This window comes from Rhagoletis pomonella, unplaced genomic scaffold, assembly GCF_013731165.1.
Source record: "Rhagoletis pomonella isolate Grant_MI unplaced genomic scaffold, Rhpom_1.0 Rhpom_scaffold_00001, whole genome shotgun sequence".
In the NCBI taxonomy this organism is placed as follows: Eukaryota; Metazoa; Arthropoda; class Insecta; order Diptera; family Tephritidae; genus Rhagoletis; species Rhagoletis pomonella.
In genome coordinates this window covers 96,856,545-96,866,125 of record NW_023458555.1, presented here as the reverse complement: position 1 = coordinate 96,866,125, position 9,581 = coordinate 96,856,545, and the positions used below count along the sequence as shown (strand labels likewise).

The window sequence follows — 9,581 nt, the reverse complement described above, 5'->3', positions numbered from 1 at the left end:
CGATGTGAGTTACGCCCTTTCCATACTATACTAACGATATATTACATGCCAAGTCCCACTCCTCAATAGATATAAAATTCATATTGAATTAATTCTTAAAAAAAATAATAATTTGTGAACTTGGCTGTCGACTTATTTACATATAATTTCATCTTTATTTCGATGCGTGCTAATATTGAGAATTTACACAAAATTAAAATAAATGGTTTTGAGTTCGAGCTGAAAAACTAATAAAAGGAAACACGAAACTTAAGAATAATAAGTTTTATGAGAAAAAGCAATTACACTTTTCTAAGAAAAAGTAGAAAAAACTGGCGATGCATCCAGTTTTTTCAACAGACATTTTACAAATAATATTCGATAGTTACATAGTTTTTACCTAATTAAAGGTAATCTTTTCAGGCGCAAATAGACGACTCCCTTTATAGCCAACCGTTGAACATTTCCGCTGGAAATACCTACTATTTTCTCACACAATATTCGCATTCGCAAAAGCTACGAATTGATTATTACGAATGCGAAAGCGAATGCGAATGTTAAAATTTATGCGGAAGTTCCGCGGTTGCGTATGCGAATGCGAATATTCGCAACAACCCTGATATGTATATCAATTTTGAATAAATATTGATGAATTCCTTCGCCACACTGCTCAAAAAATCTGAAAGTCCGGTACATAAACAATACAAATTCAAGGCCGTATTTAAGAAAGGTCTCCTAAATTCGACAATTTTAATGCGATTGCAATTAATGAGGTATCAGTTTATTTGAAAATATATTTAATTTTAGACAGTACTACTTATTTTGAAATTGTGGAAATTATCTATGGTCAAAATTTCCAAGTCCGAAAATAGATTATTAAATACCATTTTAAAGGCCTATTTATACTCTTCTCAGATGACATTCGATCTTTGAAATCGAGTCTTTTTTAACCTAAATCGACAGGCCGCGACCTCTAAATGACCTTTAAAATACCTATACAAATAGGCAATAATATTTCTCATAAAACTGAATAAAATTAGGGGGTAGGGTCTTGAAATTTCCAAAAGAAAACATTTTTGATGAGTACCCTATTGCATATATGTGCGTATGGACATAAATAAATTTTTCTTGTACCTGCGTTTGAAAATATATTACGGGAGTTCAAGATTTGTAGCATTTTAGATGTTTTTTTATCCCATTTGGCCATAATGCGTGGTTTGGTTGAAATAAAATGCGCCCGAAAGTTTGACGAATATTTGAGACCATGCTGTGACAGAACTGCTTGAAAGTGAGCAGGCAAATCAACAGAACAGAAACACCAAAAAACACTTTTCAGTTATCCTGGAGGTTAACTCTTGATATTGGCGCAGTAAAGCTAAGCGTAAAAAAAAGCACAGCAACAGCAGTTGTTTAGTGTATTTTTTACTTTTTCAAACACTGCTTAGTACTATAGTAGAGTTTAATTTTATTTGCCAAAAGATTAAATTTATTTGCCCGAAGATTAATTTTATTTGCCAAAAGGTTAAATTTATTTGCCAAAAGATTACATTTATTTGCCGAAAGATTAATTTTATTTGTCAAAAGATTAAATTTATTTGCCAAAAGATTAAATTTATTTGCCAAAAGATTAATTTTATTTGCCAAAAGTTTAACTTAATGGGTCAATGCTATATTTAAATAACATGCTCAGAAATAGTTTGTAGCGTTTTCTGATAAACCACAGATTTTGAGTTAAAACATTTTGAGGAACGTGTGCATATGTATATGTATGCACGCATTTATTTCTATTCAGCTGCTCATGTACATACATGTCGTCGTTTAAAGTACAAAGCCGCGTATCGTCATTCTGCGAAAGCGCGTAACTGACATTGGCTGCCAAAAATTGGATTTGGCCACACAAGCTCTTGGCTCAATCCTTATCCATTCGTCATGAAATATACTAGCCAGAAATGCGATTGCTTTATGAATAAAATTATAGTTTAAAAAACTAAAACCTCCTTATTATAATTGCCATTCGTACTGTCCTCAGGTATGTATTTTGAGAATAGAAATCGCTGCATCTTTTAGGCGCATATATTATATATTTACATCCCGAGTTAATAAAAGGAAGGTAATAAAAAGAGAACCATTTTGAAATATGAGTGTTTTTACGCTCTAGAAAATAATTTCTACATTGCATTTTGTTGATACGCGGTTTTGCACTTTAAACGATGATATGCATATGTGTATGTATGTATTTCCAACCAATGTCTTCATTCTAGTTGTGTTTCCATATGTTAGCTTTTAATATGAAAAACGCTGGTATTGAAGGTGTGCAAGATAGAGACCTGAGACGCAAAATGTCAATATAGTATTGCATTTACGCTGTAGCTTCACTTTATGTTGGCACATTTACCGTTTTACATAGGGTTGGTTATAGCCAGCATTTTTTCATTTAGTCAAATTGCGCCTGGATTGGATATTACTCAGCCTATCATATGCTTTTTTCTATTGTAATTGTAACTCTACATTAGAGTAAGCGAGAAAGATTGTATGCGCCAATTATGTTACGCATGTACGTACATATATATGTACATACTTACATACTGTGTTTGTTATACCGAACCAGCAAAAACAAAAAACTAAAATTAAGTAAATAAAAAAAATGCTCTGTTGCCTGCCCAACCAAAATGCAGAGTTCAACTTTAATAGAAAAACTTATTCGAGGGCTATCCAGAAGCCATCTGAGAACCACTCGTCAGTGCTGTTCAGACCTCTTGTTTCATTTGACGGATTCGTGTCGAGTGGATATTCATAATAAATTCACTGATGTGGGTTCTTCTTATACTTGTACATGCATATGTACATGTGTGTCTAATACAACAATTATTTTATGCATTTTTTCTGAATATACATTAGTATGTTATAAACTATTATTATGTTTGACTTTGACAACTTTAATAGTGTTTTAGTAAAGAGGTTTTTAATAGATGTAAACACCAATTACTTGCATTAAACACATTTCATAAGTACACATACCTCGATTTGCATTTTTGTGAATTTCGAGGATTATTCTTTTCCAAGAGGAAATTTACTTCTTCGAGGTTGTCAAGAATTATAACTACAACTGTTATCTATACAAAAGTGTGAAAAGTGTAGTGTGATCTCGTTACTTCAATAAAATAAAGACACAAAAATAACTAAAGCTTTGTGAAATTACAGAAATTAATAACTCATAAATGAGGGCTTTATGGAGTTCGGGCTATAAGGTAAATATTTGTACATTGTCTTTCGTTATCAACTGTAGGAGCCATTTTCCCAGTCATAAGTTGCCTAATATACTAATGTTCAGGCCCGTCGATAGGGAGGGGGGAAGGGCTGAATCCCCCCGGCCGGGGCTTTTGAAGGGCTGAAATATCAGAACCATAACTTGTGATTACTTTTTTACATTTATAAATATATTATATCGTGCTGATTCCTTCTGACGCTATTAATTAAAGAAAATGACCACATGCTTTTAAATTAATACAATGTATGTACAGGGGCTAGTGATTTTTCAGTCCAGGCCCGACTTTTCTCTCGGCCGCCCTGTATGGGCGTTGCCAGGATCGAATTTAGGGGGGCTGACAAAGTATAAAAAAATCATAAAATTTTCATCTTTACACATTCATGTCTCTGGCATGCGGGGGACGATATGTACTTGCGGATTTGTTTTACAAAAATGATTTAAAAAGCAGACGTCTCGGTTGCTCAGAAAACTGGTTAATCGTGTCTGCAATTATTTCACATTGATTCTCTAAAACAAATTTATTAAAACTTGTAGTACACCCCGAAATTCGGGTAAGTATTTAGCTAAAAATTTATTTAAAGAACTTCGTGAAAGACATCAATTAATCTTGTACTTCTAAAGACCTGATAACCCAGGATAATTTTTAAGTTCTTAAAGGAGCTTACTCTACTAAAAGCTTCGTACAGTGGGCCGTGAGAAAACAGTAATCTTTGGGGTATAGTCCAACCTTTCACAATATCGGTCCAAGAGCTTTCTTAGTCGTAATCTGAAATGCAATAATCTTTGAAAATTGGCGCCGTTTAGGTGAAAGCCATTTAGTATCACACTTTTAAGCTAAAGCTTTCTTTGACCTACGTATTGCAGGCGTATTACAGGCGTATGTAACTTAAAAGATAACTTGTGAGCTAAAATATACCTAGTCCTGCCCTTTTTTTTAAGGATATTGAAGTTGTTGCTTTAACTAATACTGAAACATAGTTTTATTGATAAAAACTTTAACCACATTTATTTAAATCAAAAAAATAAGAAGCCAATTTTGTGTTAAAATTAAAAAAATCCGATTCCGTATAAGCCTCGCAAACGTAGATTATGCTTTTAGGGGTAACCCTTTCAGAAACAAAATTCAACCACTATACCATAGGTTTAGTATTCAGTATGGGTTTGCATTTTGTATTTTCAATTTGTTACAAATAAAATAACATCTTGCGTATCAAATGGAAAGTATTAAATAAAATAATGTAAAAAATATTTTTTAAAAACAAGCTTTTTTAACATGTATAATCAAAGGAATAAAGTAAAGAAGTGTATTAAAAGATTTCTTAGCAAGAAAATTTAGTCAAAACTGCACTAAAATGAAAAAAATAAAATAAGTTAAGGTCTCGTCAAAGTTACTAAAAGCCATTTAGTGAAAGCAGTTACTGAAACTCTAAAGAAAATTACTAACAATTTCTACTAAATAACTTCGTTTTTAAAAAAGTTTGTCGCGCGAATAGCAAACCGGCATTGCAATATCTGCATACATACATACATATACATACCTAACTAATTACGCATGTACGCTGAATTCGCCGACAAGCTTTTTTAAAAACGAAGTAAATTAGTACAAATTGTTAGTAATTTTCATTAGAGTTTCTGTAACTCCTTTCACTAAATGGCTTTTAATAACTTTGACGAGACCTTAACTTATTTTATTTTATTCATTTTAGTGCAGTTTTGACAAAATTTTCTTGCTAAAAAATCTTTTAATACACTACTTTACTTTATTCCTTTGATTGTACATGTTAAAAAAAAAGCTTGTTTTTAAAAACAATTTTTTTTACATTATTTATTTTGAACGTCTTAGTCTTATATAAACAGGACATACTATTTTTTTTAAGGGCTCTCCATTTATGAGCGTAGTACATTTAATGTAAGCGGCGTAAATCTTTTCGATCATCTGTTTAGGCTGAGCAAAACACGTTGAGTTCAGGTAACGAAAAAATTGTACGATGGAAAAAATTGCGGAAAGTTGGCAACTGTTGAACTGAGCGGAACTACTCAACTGTGCGTTTCTAGGACAAACAGTCTACGGTTAGCCAATATGGACGCGCTCAATATGTCACGAATTTGGAGGATAATCAGAAATAAATCGGTGTGTTACTAATTTAAGCATTCAGATCAAGTACCGGGTGTGTGGTATACCCGGTAGGTGCTCTACAGAAATTCGTATAGAAATATCCCAAGGTTAACAGCTGATTTATTCAAACTAATTTCCGGTATTTTATCTTACCAAGGAATTCACAATAGAATCTATTATTCCGCTGCCTAAAACTATCCTATATAGTTGCGCCGGCAAATTACGCTCTGCTATCACTAGCAGTAGTGAATATGCTGTAAAGAAGCTGTTAAGCAGGGATCGCACGATTTATGCATTTGTACAGATTTGTACACTTTAGCAGTCACAGAGTGAAATAGTGAGTTTAGCTCAATAACAACTTTCAAGCAACACCACGCTGTAACTGCTAAAATGTACAAATCTCGTGATCCCTGCTTTAGAAGAAGACAAATCATAGGGAGCTGCGAAAGTGTTAGCGGTACCCTACCGCTGCTGCTTGAGCAAACCTTTACAATGAAAACAGCTCTTATAAAGATTTTATTTTGTTGCTTTAAATAGAAAAGTTCTTTAAATGTAAAATCTATCTTAAACTGAAGCATTTTCATCTAAGCTAAGGGCGCGTTGCTGATTTTGAAATTTTAGCAAAAGTCATCAAAAATGAAAAACGTGGAGCGCATGCAATACAAAGTATTAGATTTAATTGACAATTGTCAAACTACATAACATAGACCTAAAATTTCTACACAGAAAGTACAAAGTTGAGATCGATTTTAAGCGATCGTTATTCATATATCCACATTCATACGTATATTACCCTTCATATCATGCGCTCCACGCATTGTATTTCCAATCTCATAAATGGTTTATAATGTCTTCTGCTAAAATTTCAAAATCAAAAGTTATCTATAAAAATTCTATGGGACTTAGAAATATTATTTTCTAATTTTTAGTCCATTTATAAAAGCGTTGTATATTAAAAAGTGTTATTTTATTTTATGTACAAAATTTTGCAATAGATATTAAAATAATTCAACTTGCAATGAAAGAGAAGAGAAGACTATGCAAGCAAAATGTTGCTTGCTTACGTTTTGTATAAACATACATATGTAAATATATCAGCAGTTTATTTCATTTAAAGAAATGGCGTGTCGTCCATTTCCGCTGTAGGGTATGTAAATGGTGCATATATTTAGGCGCAATATTTAACTTCATCTGGCGGGACGATATCTGGAGTCTTCTAATTGTATCTCCTTGATATGATACCTACAACGAGGTTCATTTCTAGACTAGGTTGATATCTAGAATTTGCCACAACTAGCTTTGCTACATTACCGCCGGCAGCTTTAACAATTTTATAGTGGTTTTACGTTCTTTTGCAAATTACGCTCCGTTAGCCATAAATCTTACTATTTTTTGACCGCCTTTGAATCAAGACCCCTGGACCACATAGAAAATTCGTTTATATTTTAAATTGCAGTTTCATCGTGATTGGAACTATGCTGAAAATTTCAAGTCTCTAACTTGTCGGGAAGTTAGTTTAAAATAGATTAGAAGATTCCGCGATTTCCGCGGGATGACCAAGTTAAATAAAAGCTTGTAAAAAAACCCATTCCGAAATATTTTTGAATAGGGTTGCCACCTATTTTTTAACTAAACCATTTTCGTATAAATATCATATGGAAGTTATTTTTGAGAATTTAAGTCCAAAAATATTTTCCGGGGGTTGCCACGTTTGTTTGTTATGCAAACTTTTATCCTAGTATGTACATCGATCATATGGGCTACTCTAAAAACAGGTAACCTTTGTGTTATTTAGCTTTATTTTCATTGTTGTATACTATCTCATCTTTTTGATATAATTTATATACCTTGTTGATACCGACACATAAAGCTCTGTGACTCAGTTCGGTGTGATTCAAAACAGATGCATAAACAAGATTTCAATACGCGTTGAAATTGAAAAGTGTGTTGGCTCGAAGTTGTTTTCAAATCGGTTTTTTATTTCTCGCAACGGTTAGAAAACCCGTATAGACGAATAACACATTTAACGCGCAATCAAAATTTGCAATTTTTTCTTTATACAGCCCGTTTTTAATTGTATTTATTATTATAATAAATTTGTATTACTCTTCGCTTCCATTTCGGTTATTATTAAATAAATGTCGAATAAAACTAACAGAGTTTGTTTACTTTCCAATACGGTTTTATCGAGTATGCTATAAAGACTGAGGAATAAACGTTAGAGAGAAATATGTGTTGAATCATATCTGTTTTTTGTTAATGCGGTTTTTTCGTAGGTATAATTAAGGTAATATACCTTGTTTATATCTACGCAAGAACCGCATTAACAAAAAGCTGATTTGCTTCAACACATACGCTGGCAATCAAAACCGAGTGCATGTTCGAGATTATTTTACTTACAATGTAATTACTTTTTTAATAATGAGCGAATTCTTTTGAAATTTTCAGCAATTGGTCTTTATTACATAACGAATGTAAGCAAGTATACAGAAAATATGAATTTAAAAATAAGCGGCCATTTCACGGCATAAACGTAAGGCAACTCGATTAACTCAGTTTTGAACTTTTTTGTTGTGGGATTTTAGTAGGCTGGTATCAATATGGTATCCACAATCCTTTGTTTTTAATAACCAGTTTCATAAGTCTAGGCATGCTCTCGACTAAATTTTCTGTTATTTCGCTAGGTATATTTTCCCATTCTAGCTTTACTCGCCTCCAAAGCTCTTCCATATTAGTCGGAGCTCGCCTATGCTGTCCCAATCGCCTCTTGACCACAGACCATAAATTTTCAATAGGGTTGAGGGCAGGGCTTTGTGCTGGCCACTGCAGTAGTTGAAAATTTTGCTCAAGCAGCCAGCGGTATACAATTTTTGCGGCATGTTTCGGATCTCCGTCCTGCTGGAAAAAGTCTTCTTCTTCCGGGTATGCGCTCATATCTACAAAGTGGGGCAAGTTTGATTGAAGAATATGGAGGTAGTTTTCCTTCTTCATTATCCCTTCAATTTTAACTAACGGCCCCAAATGCCACCAAGTAAAACACCCCCAAAACCATTAAGCTGCCTCCACCATGTTTTACAGTTGGCTTCACATGGTGCTTTTGAAGATGTTCATGAGGTCTACGGAATATATTTCCTTTCCATCGCTCTGGAAACGATTAATTTTCGTTTTATTAGACAAAATTACCCGTTTCCAGTCCTCAACGGTCCAATTCTTGTGACTTTTATAAAATTTCAGTCGCGCTTTGATGTTCTTATCAGACAGAGCTGGCTTTTGCTGCTTAACTGCTGACCAGCGTTGCCGTTTTGGACCAATTGGACCAAAATTGGTAGCTTCATTCTGCGTTGGTAGCTTGGTTGGTTTGATGAAGCTTTTGGTAGGCAAACATGCTTTGAAAATACAACCAAATTGAACATTAAAATTTGTTCGCTTAATTTAAGTTTCCACGTTCAAAACACTACTTACACGTATAAGATTTCTCCAAGAACGATAGAATACAAGATTGCGCATTCCCGCAGAATGACATTTGTGGCAACGGGTAAACAAAGAATATGGCGAAGAACAATCAGTTGACAGTTGTGAATTGGCTGTGAGAAAACGTGTTTTCTTCTCGATTCACCAATTTCGCCATCTTTGGATATAGCAAATTAAGCACTACGTTAACAAAGAATATACAACCACTCTTGAAATGTGTTCAAAAGAATAGGTCTTATTAATTAACTATTTGGAATTTTTGTGTTTGTATTGCAGGTGCCGAAAAAGTGATAATATCTTGTCGCAGCGCATGTTTTCCTGCAGAAAGTGGTCGATGCTTGCTTACCGCCGATCTTAATTTGTAATTTGTGGTATTTCAACGTTTACATGCATATTACGCTGGTGTCTAAATTGTATGGCTTCTCCTGCCGGCAGAACTCTACCCACTTTCTGGCCAAGGCGTCATCGCGGGGAAACAAAAAAAAACTGCGTATTTGTCAATGTTATTGTGGCTTGTTAACATTTTTTTATTTTTAATATTTTTATTGAGCTTTGTACCACGATTGTTTATTAGGAAAAATTGAAAAAGCAACAAAGTCTAAGCGGTAGAAGTTATAGCACTATTTCGGAGATCACCACATCTCCTCATCAGACTTCTTTTTTCTAGACTTCAGCAGGGATCGAACCTGCGAATTCGATGTTCAAAGTCAGAAGCGTTAACCACTGAGCTATGTACATCCCGTAAAC

At 33.7% G+C, this 9,581-nt stretch overlaps 1 protein-coding gene across 8 annotated transcripts in view; it reads left to right on the top strand.

Moving 5' to 3' along the window:
• The first annotated feature begins 2,707 nt into the window (after positions 1-2,707).
• The window catches only part of LOC118749016 (thyroid transcription factor 1), an 897,134-nt gene continuing 890,260 nt past the window's right edge, over positions 2,708-9,581 (top strand). For 4 of the 8 annotated variants that reach the window (XM_036483837.1, XM_036483820.1, XM_036483833.1 and 1 more), the window contains exon 1: positions 2,708-3,227. The gene's annotated coding sequence lies outside the window, so the exon portion shown is untranslated. The remainder of the gene's footprint in view (positions 3,228-9,581) is intronic. The other 4 variants (XM_036483847.1, XM_036483844.1, XM_036483832.1 and 1 more) reach the window with 3 other exon arrangements.